The sequence below is a fragment of the Balaenoptera acutorostrata genome, chromosome 6 (genome assembly GCF_949987535.1).
Source record: "Balaenoptera acutorostrata chromosome 6, mBalAcu1.1, whole genome shotgun sequence".
Lineage (NCBI taxonomy): Eukaryota > Metazoa > Chordata > Mammalia > Artiodactyla > Balaenopteridae > Balaenoptera > Balaenoptera acutorostrata.
The window spans coordinates 15,204,727-15,218,330 of record NC_080069.1 but is presented as its reverse complement, the minus strand read 5'-3'; positions in this window follow the sequence as shown (position 1 = coordinate 15,218,330).

Here is a 13,604-nt window from a genome sequence, read left to right as displayed (position 1 = left end):
TTGCTCCATGGTCTATGTAGGTTGCCGACTCCTGGTCTAGGGTAATGGAAGTCAATATTTTTGAGTAAGAAAACACTTTAAAAGTCAACTGTATTGAGGTATACTTTGTATACAATAAAAAATACCCATTAAAAATTTTAGTAGACTAATTTTCAGAGCAGTTTTAAGTTCACAGCAAAATTACATGTAGAGTACAGAGATTCCTTATATACCCCTGTCCCCATTCATACACAGCCTTCCCCACTACCAACATCCCCCAGCAGAGTGGTGCATCTGTTACAGTTGATGAAGCTACACTGACACATCACTATCACCCGAAAGTCCATAATTTATATTAGGGTCGACTCTTGGTATTGGACATTCTATGGGTCTGGGCAAATGTATTAATGACATGTATCTACCATTGCAGCAGCATACAGAGTAATTTCATTGCCCTAAAAATCCTCTGTGCTCCACTTATTTGTCCATCCCTCCCCACTAAATGTACCAATTTAAAATGCACAGTTCAATGAGTATTGATAATTAATACACTCATGTAATCACTGCCACAATCAAGATATAGAACATCTCTATCACCTTATAAAGTTCCCTTGTGCTCCTACCTAGTCAGTTGGACCACCACCTCTAGCCTCAGACAAGAAATGGTCTGACTTTTGTCATTTAATTGATTAGACCTTCTCTTTCCTAGGAGTTGATATAAATAGGATTATATAGCATGTACTCTTTGGTGTCTGGCTTCTTTCGTTCAGCTTCATGTTTTTGAGATCCATCCATGTTGTTACATGAATCAATAGTAATTCTTTCCTTCTTAAGGCTGAATACCCTCCATTGTGTGGCTATACACATTTATTTATCCATATATCTATTGATGGACTTCCGGGTTTTTCCTCTTTTCTTTCTTATTATGAATAAAGCTGCTATGAACTTTCATATACGAGTCTTTGGGTGAACATATGTTTTCATATGTCTTGAGTAAATGTCTAACAGTGGAATTGCTGCATCATATGATACATGTGTATTTGACTTTATAAGAAGTCGCCAAATTTTCCAAAGTGATTGTACCATTTTACATTCTCACCAACAGTATAAGAGAGTTCTGGTTATTCCACACCCTCACCAACAGCAGCGGGTATGCAGTGGTGTCTTATTGTGGTTTTAATTCGCATTTATCTGATGAATAGTCGTGTAGATAATCTTTTCACGAGTTTATTGACCATTTGCATATCATCTTTGTGAACTGTCTGTTCACATTTTGGCCCATTTTTAGTTGGGTTGTCTTAAGTTATGAACTCTATATATTTTGGATATAAGCCCTTTGTCAGACATATGTATTGCAAATATTATCTCCCAGGGTGTAGCTTGCCTTTTCATTTCTTAAAAGAGTCTTTTGATCAGCAGATGTTTTAAACTTGATAAAGTTCTATTTATCAATTATTTTATGGCTCATAAAGAAAAAAATCCCTTTCAATATTTAAAAACTTCATGGATCCTCATATGATGGTGGGTATATTTTAAGATCTACCAGTTGAGAAAATACATAATACAGAGGCTACTCAAATTTTTCTCTTTTTTAACAGCTTTATTGAGATATTCACATTCTATATAGTTTGCCAATTTAAAGTATAAAATTCAGTGGCTCTTAGTATATTCACAGATATGTGTAAACATCACCACAGTCAACTTTAGAACATGTTCATCATCTCAAAAAGAAACCCCATACCTTTTGGCTATAATCCTTTCATCTCTCCATTCTTTTCCCCCAGGCCTGGGCAACCACTAATCTACTTTTTGTCTCTACAGGTTTCCTTATTCTCAACATTTAACATGGATGGAATAATATAATAGATATTTTGTGACTGGTTTCTTTCAATTAGCAGAATGTTTTTAAGGTTCATCCATGTTACAGCATGTATCAGTACTTCTTTTCTTATGGTCGTATAATAATATTACATTGATGGACATTCCACATTTTGTTTTTACATTCATCAGCTGATGGACATTTGGGTTTTTCCCACATTTTGGCTATTATTAATAATGCTGCTCTAAACATTTGTGAACAAGTTTTTGTGTGGGCATATGTTTTCATTTCTCTTGGGTATATACCTAGGAGTGGAATTGTTGGGTCACACAGTAATGTTATGTTTAATCACTTGAGGAACTGTCAGACTGCTATAGAAAGTGTCTGCACCATTTTACTTTCCCACCAGCAGTGAGCGAGGGTTCTGATTTTTCCACATTTTTGCCAACATTTATTATTATCTGGCTCTGATTTTAGCCAAATGAAGAGGTATCTCACTGTGGTTTTGATTTGTATTTCCCTGATGACTAATGATGTCAAACATCTCTTTGTGTGCTTATTGGCCATTTGTATGTCTTCCTTGGAAAAATGTCTATTTAGTTCTTTTGCCTATTTAAAAAATTGGGTTTTTGTCTTTTTATTATTGAGTTGTAAGAGTTCTTTAATAGTCTAGATAAAAGTCTCTTATATATGGTTTGCAAATATTTTCTCCCATTATGCAAGTTGTCTTTTCATCTTCTTGATGATGTCCTTTGAAGCATAAAAGCTTTTATTTTGATGAGGTCCAACATATCTACCTTTTTCTTCATTTCTTGTGCATTTTTGGTGTCATATCTAAGAATTCCATACCAAATTCAAGGTCATGAAGATTTACCCCTATGTTTTCTTTTAAGAATTTTTTAGTTTTAGTTTTTACGTAAGTTTTTTGCTCCATTTTGCATTAATTTTGTTTATGATGTGAGGTAAGGGTCTGATTTCATTCTTTTGCACGTGGCTATTCAGTTGCCCCAGCACCAATTGTTGAAAAGACTATTCTTTGCCCATTGAATGGTCTTGGCACCGTTGTCGAAAATCAGTGGAATAGAGAAGTATGGTTGATTTCTGGACCCTCAATTCTGTTCCATTGGTCTGTATGTCTATTTTCATGCCAGTACCATACTGTCTTGATTACGTTTCTTTGTAGTGAGTTTTGAAATTGGGAAGTGTTAGTCTTCCTACTTTGTTCTATTTTTCAAGACTGTTTTGGCTATTGATGGTCTCTTGCAATTCGATATGAATTTTAGAATCAGTCTTCCATTTTCTGCCATTTTCTACAAAGAAGTCAGATGGAACTCTGATAGGGATTCCATTAAATCTGTAGATTAACTTGGGAAGCGTTGCCATCTTAACAGTGTTAAGTCTTCTGATCTGTGAACATGGGATGTTTCTCCATTTATTCAGATCTTCTTTAATTTCTTTCAAAAATGTCTTATAGTTTTCAGAGTATAAATTTGCGCTTCCTTTGTTAAATGTATTCCTCAGTATTTTAATTCTTTTTGATGCTATTGTAATGGAATTGTTTTTGAAATTTTATTTTTGGATTGTTCATTGTAAGTATGTAGAAATATAATTGATTTTTGTACATTGATCTTGTATCCTGCAACATTGTTGAACTTGTTTATTAGTTCTAATAGTTTTTAGTTGATTCTTTAGAGTTTTCTATATATAAGATAATATCATTTGCCAATAGAGATAGCTGTAACTTCTTCTTTTCCAACCTGGATGACTTTGATTTCTTCTTTTTACCTAATTGTCCTGTGTGGAACCCCCAATGCAGTATTGAATAGAAGTCGTGAGAACAGATATCTTTGTCTTGTTTCTGATCTTAGGGGAAAAGCATTCAATCTTTCACCATAAATATGGTTTTAGCTGTGTGGTTTTTGCTCATGCCTTTCATCAGGTTAAGGAAGTTCCCTTCTATGCCTAGTTGTTCAGTGTTTTTATCATGAAAAGGTGTTGATTTTTTAAAAATGCCTTTTCTGCATCTATTAAGATGATCATGTGATTTTTTTTCACTCAAATTTTTTAATAAACTTGTGTTATTAATGACAATGGCATCTACATGCTCAAGAAACATTATTTCCTCAGTGTGCAGACTGGTGGGTCCACAGTGGTGGATTCTTGGTTGGCTTGAGATGGTGCTGTAAATCTCAGGTGTCTGTAAGCACAGGTTCAGAACCATTGGTCTAACAACCAGATGTCTACCTAATAATGTGGAGTGCTCATTGCTTTACTTTGTGCTACATGTCAGTTAACATAGTGTGATAGAGTCCTAGAGTTAGAAGAGACTTCATTGCTTGAGTTGTCTTCTATCCAATGCAGGAATCTCCTCTACTGTATCTCCAACATGTGGTCATCAGCTTGGAATACACTCTTGGGAATGAAAGCAGGCCTTCTGGAAAAGGAGCAGGGGTGTTCTGTCATAAAGTTTTGGTATCATTTTCACAAAGACACAGGCTGGGTTTTCTGTATGTAGTTATTTACTATACTAAGAATCAGAAACTCAGAATTTCAGTCTTGGCCTCGACCCTGATTGGCTGTGTAAGTCTAGCTGAGTCTCAGCTCCACTAAGCCTCAGTTTCCTTCTCTGTTAAATGGCAATAATGATGATGATGATGATAATAACAGCAATAACATCATATTAAGTATATAATCCCAGCTTCTTCATAGATATTGGGAAGTTGAAAAAAAAATAATTTATATGAAGACAATTAAAAATATAAAATTATCTTATAGATTCTAATTATTAATATCAGACTACCTTGCTGTTATTTGAAACCAAAAGAACAGGAATTAATGTCTTTAAAAGGTAGGCACTCAGTATTAGTTCCTTAAGAATTCAGAAAAGCAGAGCTCAGGGATTTGGTTTCTATTGGTGTAGATGAAAAGTTCCGTAGGTACTTGGGTTGGAGTTGAAAGCTGACTAAGTCAGGTGAACAGGTGTTGGTTGAAGAGCTTAGGCATAAGGGAGTGGTATGGAGCAGAATCCAGCACCCCAAACTCCACTCCAAGACAGAGCTCATCTCTGAAATTCCTATGATGCCTCCTCCACTCCCAGCATGTGGCAACATCACTACAAAGGAACCATCACCACAAAACACTCACAGTGGCAACATTACTTTGGCTGCTGCATTTCAAGTCTGGAAGGAAGATTATAAGTAACAATCTGACGCTAACAGAGAGTGGTTTTGAAGACCAGTTTTGTAGCTAGTTACTTTAGAGATTATTTCCCTCTGTACTGACCTTCCCAAGAAGAAGTTGACAAAGAGTGGAGGAGGCTCCCACTCCTCCTAGAGCCTGAGGCTTTGTGTTTCTTTTGTTCTCAGTCTGAGGACTTCTGTGTTGGCATTTGCTCTGAAGGAAAAGTAAGAGTTCTCGGAATATTTGTATTTCGGCAAACAGACCTTATGCCTCCAAATTTGTTTCTCCAACCTCCCTTTCCTGTCTATACAAAAACAAAACAAACAAATAAACAAAACCCCTCAAATCTAAGTACCCATGGGCTCCTATCCAATTTAGACCTTGGGCATCTGTATGAGGAGCTATGGAAATAGTTGAGCTAAAATTCCTCAGACAGAATCAGCATCATTGCCAGAACTCACTTTGTTTCACCCCTTTCAGGTACTGTGTTCTGAATGGAATAGCAGAGGAAACCAGATGTGAACCACTGAAAACCACACTTCTTTCCCAGTGCTCCTAGGAAGTCTCCTGTCCTGGGAAATTACTTCTTTGGGGAGAAGAGGGCAGAAGAGAGCCCTTCTCCTTGACCACCTGCAGCAGGCGCTGGATTGAAAATAGCAAGACAGTAGCAGTTGCTGGATTGGTCCTGTCAGCTGGAACCCTTGCTCCCCCAGAGAGCTGAGGTTAGCAATTGTGTTTGTTACTCTGTTGCTGTCCAGCGAAGCCAGAGAACAGTCCTGCATTATAAGGACCTGCGTGCGTGGGAGCTGAGAGCTCTTGACAGGCACTGCACTCTTTAAAAGGGGGCACAAGTGTATTGAAAGCAGAGCACGTCTCTGCCAAGGTGCTTTGCCAGGGATGACAGGTTGCATTGTCTGCACTTTGCTATTTCACTCTGATGGGGTGGTTGGCATCTCTGAGTCAATGGGAGGTGTTGGGGCCTTGTAAATGTAACATTTCCTGGGAGCCCATCACTCCCACCTTTTTTTTTTTTCTCCCACTTTCTATTTCTGTTTTGTCTTGGTTTAGGGACCAAACTGGAGATGATTGTTTAATCTTCTTTCCCAAACACTCAGGGTCCCATAAGGACTCTTCTAAGAGTGCATATATCCAGAGTATTTCCAGAATCCCCCTGGTTCTGCCTGGTTAGCACAGCTGGTTGGAATCATGCAGTAACAAGGGCAAAGTGTGGGTCCTTTTCCTTGTGGGCCACTTAGCTTTGTGCAGTTTCACGGCCACGGGCTGCACCCCTAACTCCAATCTGGTAAAATATCATGGATAAATGAAAGCAGATTAAATGCCTAACATAGTACACAACCCATAGGAGGTATTTAATCTATGTTTGCTCAATGAATGAAAGCAAATCCATCAGAGAATCATAGAATGGCAACAATAAAAAATGATTTTAGAGACGTACCTGCTGCATCCCTTTACCATATTATTTATCAGAGAAAAACACAGTTCAGAGTCTCCTTGGATTATTTACAGTTACTATTTAACTTTTCTCAGTCAGAGGGCCAGCCAGGATTGCATCTGATTTGTCTTTTTGTCCTTCCCAGCTCCCAGGCCCAGCCTGGCAGTTAATGGAACTTAAGTTGTAATACTCAGCAACCCTCATGGCTAAGAACGGCCCTTCCCAAATGGTTTCACTGTGCAAACACCACACTGGACACAAAGGCTATTAAGATTACAGGGTATTGCGTAGAGAAGGCTGTAATCTAAGAAAGAATTCACCCAGAGCAGTCCCTCCTCCCCCAGGAATAAAGCCCATAGCAAGCAAAGTGGTAGTATTGGAGCTCAGAGAAAGCCTGGCCTTGGAGCTGCTGCTTGAGAAGGTCCCTGCAGGTGGAGGTCTTAGGGCCTCCAGGGCAACCTAAGAGCAGTGACCTTTCCAAGGAGTTAGTGATCAGAGGGCAGAACTGAAGATCAACCTTTCCGACTCTGCCCCATACAGAGGACTCATAACTGATGTGTAGAAGGGCGCCACCTTGGGTGGCTTGTGAGGGAAAGGCCACCTGATTTAATGGAAACAACTACTTTATAGAACAGCACAAACTAGGTAGAGAATTTTTCCAGGTAAAGATGCTTTGGACTGCTCTCATGAATAGGTAGAAACACTTGACGGTCTAACTTGCAGGGTCTTTGGGATGCACGTAGGGAATTGTTTCTTTTGTAAAGAGTCAGAATCCAGGATTAAAAGCTGAGCAGAGCACACTGGGCTCAGAGGGGGAAAACTTGATGGCTCTAATATGGTAGAGAAGGAGGCAAGTTCTAGGAGGGCTGGAGATTGAGGATACCATCTGATATCTGGGCAGTACCAACTCGCATCAACCCAGGCTGGGGGTGAGAGTCTCTTTGCTTTGCAGAAAACCCCCATCAGGGCAGCTCGTCCTTGCTGTGTCACCTCCTTTCCAGCAGCCCTTTTAGGAATTCCAGTTGATGTAGTCGGTTTCCCTTAGTTCCTTAGAAGTATTTGTGAGTTTGTGGGTGGGATGCATATCTCTCTGCACTGGCAAGATGGAAAAATGTGAGCATTACTCCCAAAGCAGCTGAGTATAGTTGTGGCAGAGGTTACCCAGTTCTGGATTTGAGAAGACCCAGCAGAGGTGAAGACAGGTGCATTACACGGGAGGTCAAGGGTAAGGCCAACCTCTGCACGCTGGAGGCCTTGCCCATACCAGCCCGAGAGCTTTTACTCACAGATTCCTCCTTTGCCTATTCATCCTTTACTCTTTCTTCTGAATTTCTGAAAATCAGCGATATTTTTACTGTTTCTCTAATTTTGCCTTTTCCAGAATGTCACATAATTGGAATCGCACAGCATATAGTCTTTACATACTGGTCTCTTTCACTTAGCAATGTGCATTTAAGTTTCTCCATATCTTTTCATGTTTCATAGCTCATTTCTTTTTATCGTTAAATAATATTCCATTGTTTGACTGTACCACACTTTATCTATCGAAGGACATCTTGGTTGCTTCCATTTCTTGGCCATTATGAATAAAGCTGCTATAAACATTCAACGTGCAGGTTTTGGCGTGAACATAAAATTTCAGATCAATCGGATAAATACCTAGGAGCGTCATTGCTGGGTCATATAGCAAGACTATATTTAGCTTTGTAAGAAACTGTCTTCCAAAGTAACTGTACCATTTTGCATTCCTGCCAGCAATAAATGAGAGTTCATATTGCTTCAAATCCTTGACAGCACTTGGTATTGTCAGTTTTTTTTTAAATTTAGCAATTCTAATAGGTGTGTAATGGTATCCCATTGTTGTTTTAATTTGCAATTTTCTAATGACAAGTGATGTGTACCATCTTTTTATGTGTTTATTTGCCATCTATGTATTGTGTTTCAAACTTCTTTGACTCTGGAGGCCTAGCTCAGAGCCTTAAATAGTCATAGGTTCTAAATTAATCATTCGCTGTTTGTCTACCCCAGGGTACAGGTAAAGCCATGTTAAGACTGCTTGAAAAGATTCTTTTTTTTTTTTTAAGTTGCCTTAACTTTTCCTTCTGAAACTTTTTCAACATTATACATTTGTATGTAATGCAAATGGATTATTATTATTACTAGGCACCAGAATTCTTCTTAGAGAAAAAAAGTGCCATTTTTTGGAAAAATATATGATGGCATGAGACAAGGCAATGAAAGTGGTGACAATGTTCCCTGATTGAAGCAAAGAGAGCACTCTCTCTCTGTTCTTAAGGGGGAGGATCCAGAAAGAGGGAAGGAAAGAGAAAGAAAGGAGGAATTAGCAGATGAGAGGAGGCTGAGGTCCACATTCAATGAAGCAACCAGTAGAAATCCCACAATTTAAGATTAGGGATTTCTGATGTTAAATTTGAAAATCTTCATGTTGCTGTGGTATAACACCCACTTTTGTCCCTCACCACCTCAACACATTTTCAGTAAAGTTGACCACGCTTATGAATGCTTTGTGTGAAAGCTTTGTATTGTTTTAGGAATTCAAGAATTTGAGTTTCATTTCTGCAGTGAAGAACAGAGATAGCACCTGTGGAAACTGAGAATGAAATGAACCCACCTAGGATTTAGCAACCATCTTGCAGAAGGTTAGGATTTTGACAGGGCATGAATGGAGATTTAAGCTAAGCTTATGTGGATCTCAGGGGGCCAGGAGACCCTAGCTAAGCTAACATCTGCATTATAGATATTACAATAAGGACTCCTTTATAATTCTCAAATTACAATAGAATTTTTTTCTTTGACTCCATCAACCATCATGTAAAGGAAATCTTTTCTTTAGATTGTGCAAATTTAACTCAACCTACATTGAGCTGGACATTGTGACAAATTACTGAGAATCTGCTTGTATGACATTTTATATATATGTATATTTTTAATTGACTTTTTATTGTATAAATCAAGATTCATTCACACACACCTCCCCCCCCCCATAAGTAAATGGAGTCAAAGGGTTTAGTGGGTGGAGACACAACCTGAGCTTCTGTAACTTCCTGGGGACCTTCTCTATCCCTTCTTTTCCACTGTGTATATCCACTTGGGTGCTACGAGGAGACCAGGAATCCCAGGGTTGTGGGGTGCCGGGGCAGGAGGGGGCATCTGGTGGAGGCCCAGCCCAAGGCCTCAACACATTTTGAGAGCTCATTACTTACCATGGGCTGTGCTGGCTGGGTGTATTAATTTAACCCTAGGAAGTAGGTATTCTCATGTGTGTTTGCACCTGGGGAAGTCAAGGCTTAGAGATTTAAATATTGCGCTCAGTTTGTACTGTTAAAAAGTTGTGTACTCAGGATTCAAATTCAAGTGATCTGACCCCAAATCTGTATGACATCTTATATGCAAGCTTAATTTTTACATTTTAATTCATTCAAACATATGGTAATGGGAAGGGTCTGAGAGCTTCAAAAACGGAAGAGAAGTCATTGAACATAGATTGATAGAGCTGGAAGAACAGTTAGAGACTACTTTACAGATGAGGAAACGAAGGTAAAGGGAAGTGAATAACTTTCCTTAGGTCACACAGCCTTTGAGCAGTCGATTTACTGTATCAATTTGAAGAGAAAGTCTTATTTTCCTTGTTAGGGGAATTTCTACAATGGGCCATCTCCCTACCGTACTCAAAGATCTAACTTGGCCATGGAAGAGAACTTGGCCAACTCAAAAATGTCTGTGCCTTTAGATCCTTTCCTCTATTTCATAAAATAATACTGCAGAAAAAAATGGTCTACATGATCATAAAACACTGAACTTCAGCTTTTCCAGAAGTACCTGGCCCCCTGCCCTGAGTCCAAATTTTGGAGGACTTCAGTGAATGAGATGCTGGCAGACAGTAGGTGGTTAGGTAGGCTTTTTCCCACTTACTGTGTCTCCCAAGACTGAAGATAGTCAACTGAAAAGCAATCAATATATATTTCACTTTTGTTTTCTGTATAAATAGTTGTCTTATCTGAAATGACCTTTTCCAAGAGCTAATAGCCATAAATTTTTGCAGCTGGATATGTTTAGAAATGCCTCTTAGCTATTTTTGTTGATTTATTTTCTTTGTCTGTATTTGTGCAATCCAGCTTTGGGCATGGAAGCAAGCAGCCCTGGTCACTAGACCTCCACCTTTAATGATATAAACTCAGGGAACATAAGTCTCTCTCCTGTGGGAAAGACCCCATATGGAATCCCATGGAGTTATAGCTCAGCCCAGGAGAAATTACTACATGTTGGAGAATCATCTTCAGTTCCTTTTGTGGTAACTTTAGTCTGCATTTCCCCTGCCTGTTTTGAAATCTATCTCTATCTATCTATCTATCTATCTATCTATCTATCTATCTATCTATTTGCAACTCCAATGTCCAATAATACAGTGGTTATATATTATGGCATATTAAAAGGCCACAAAAATGAAAAGGCAAATACTATTTGCTATGTTGCTTCATGGAAAAGCATATATATGTTAAGTCATCACTGCATATATTTAATTATAGCATGCAAATTTTATTTATACATTTGGATAAAATTTAGACATTTTCTCTAAAAGAGGAAAGTGAACTGACAATTCTTGATGACCTAATATATGCTGAGTTTATCGCATTTAATGCGTAGAATAACCCTGTAAAAAGGCATTATTACCTTCATTTAAAGATGAAGAATCTGAGTCTCAACAAGGTCAAATAACTTGCCAAAGGTCATACAGCTAATATAAAGGTATAACCAGTTCATTCCTAAAGCTAAGATCCATGCTATTTTTACTCTGTCATGCTGCATTTAGAGAAACCTAACAATTAATGATTTAGATAAAGAGCTTAGAGTTATGACATTTTTTAGTTAAAAATAAAAATAAATATGAAGATATTTTTGTCCTCCATATTCACTGAGTTACTAATTTCTGAGTGAAGGAAGTATGAGTGGTACAATGGAGAGAACTCATCATCCATTTGTCCTTTCACTATTACCTCTTTCTGGACATCCATTTCCCAGGCAACAATATACATGTTCCGAGGTCTAAAGTCAAACGGCTTCTATGAAAAGAATGCAATAGTTTAAGCCCTGAACATAAGACAGAGCAATAAAGCAATCAGTATGGGCAGGGCTAAACTTAGATGAAATTTAGAAATAGAAATTTATTTTCTTTTCTTTTTAAACCTCCAGCATTCTTTCCTCTCTCTTACAGTGACCCATTTTCGGTATCACAAGTTGTCTCTATTGAAATTAATAAACTTATTCAAGACCTCTGAGTGGTTCCCTGGGGACAGTTTGTTTTCTGAAGCTGCTGTAGATCCCTCCAGCTGCCCTAATGAGTAAGGGGTGTGCACCATAAGTTTTGTATAATAGGTCGAATATAGGAAGCATGAAGAAGGTTCTGGAGCTAACTTTTGCCTTCTTTAAGTTTGGTTTGGTATGAAATTTGAATTATTAAACAAGAGTCAGTAAAACATTTTTTTAAAATAAACATTAATTTTGGGGGATAAATGATTCATCAACTTTAATTCACTTCTTTTCCCAGGACTATTTATATTTTAGCCAGAGGTGGGAATCTTATGGTTCAAGAATGGAATTTCAGGTATCAATCAGCAGGTATCAATCAATCAATAGATCTCCATTGCCCCTGAAATTGTAAAATTGTTTGTTTCCCTTATGAGTCAGACATGGGACCTGGAGAGCTGAATAGATTCAGTTCACCACCATAAGGATTAATTTCTCCATTCGACAGAGGAATAGCTGAAAGTCAGAAGAGTTGTGGAGATTTGGCCTCACCTCACAGTTAGTAGGTGGTAAACAGGTTAGAAGCCTATACTTCTCCCTAGAATTGTAGAACTAGAGGGCTGGCAAAGATCTTAAGCTGCAGCAGGCATGTCCATCCTCCTTACGACCTCCTCACCAAATAGCTGTCACGTCCCCAGTGACAGGGAACCCACATCAGCCCAGTGATTTCTTAGACATCGCTGATCTGAGCGCTGGGTCACCTTGATGACTCCACCTATAGGACAACACAGGAAAAGTCTAATGCCTCCCTTCTCTTCTCTGACACTTCTGATTCAAATCCCTGCATCATTCCAATTAAGCTTCTCTGAACTTGCTACAGTTTATCTCAAAATGTGGTTCTCAGAACCAAACCTAGTACTCCAGGGGAGGTCTGGACTTAGTTATTCCTTCCTTCATTCATTCAGCTGAAATATATTTGATCAGTGTCAGACTGCACTCAGCTCAGTGCAGAGTAAGGAGGGATGCTTAGTCCTGTCGCTCAGGACAAGATACATTCTTGGTTACGGTGCAAGATCAAATTCGTTCTGGCTTTTAGGGGTTTATGGTCAGCTAGCTCTCTTAAGTTCTTTCCCATGGACTCCTATTGTAGTGTGTGCCTCGAGTTCTACCAAGCTGTTTCTCTGTGTGGGAAGCTTGCCCTATTTGTGCGAAAACCCATCCTGTTACTCTGGGGGTGGGGGGGGGGGGAGGAGGGGGGCTGCCTACACAGGCTTTTTTTTTTTTTTTTTTTTAAACAATGTTAGTAGTTTCTTTTTTTTTATTTTTTTATTTTATTTATTTATTTATTTATTTTAAATTTATTTATTTAATTAATTAATTTATTTATTTTTGGCTGTGCTGGGTCTTCGGTTCGTGCGAGGGCTTTCTCTAGTTGCGGCAAGTGGGGGCCACTCTTCATCGCGGTGCGGGGACCGCTCTTCATCGCGATGCGCGGGCCTTTCTCTATCGCGGCCCCTCCCGTTGCGGGGCACAGGCTCCAGACGCGCAGGCTCAGCAGCTGTGGCTCACGGGCCCAGCCGTTCCGTGGCATGTGGGATCTTCCCAGACCAGGGCTCGAACCCGTGTCTCCTGCATTCGCAGGCAGATTCTCAACCACTGCGCCACCAGGGAAGCCCTACACAGGCTTTTATAAAACCCATTTGGGTCGTAATGAGAACACCTTTCCTCAGATCCCGGTCCAGCTTTTATTTTTTCCTGACGCCTAAGTTGACGTGCCCCCAGTTTATCTCTGTAATAAACCCTAATCTCTAGGACAGGGAGCCATCTCTGCACACTGGGGTCAATCAGGAGCCAAGGAGAGGGTGGCGAGCTCACGTGTACATGGAGATGCTTCCGCAGACTGTGGGA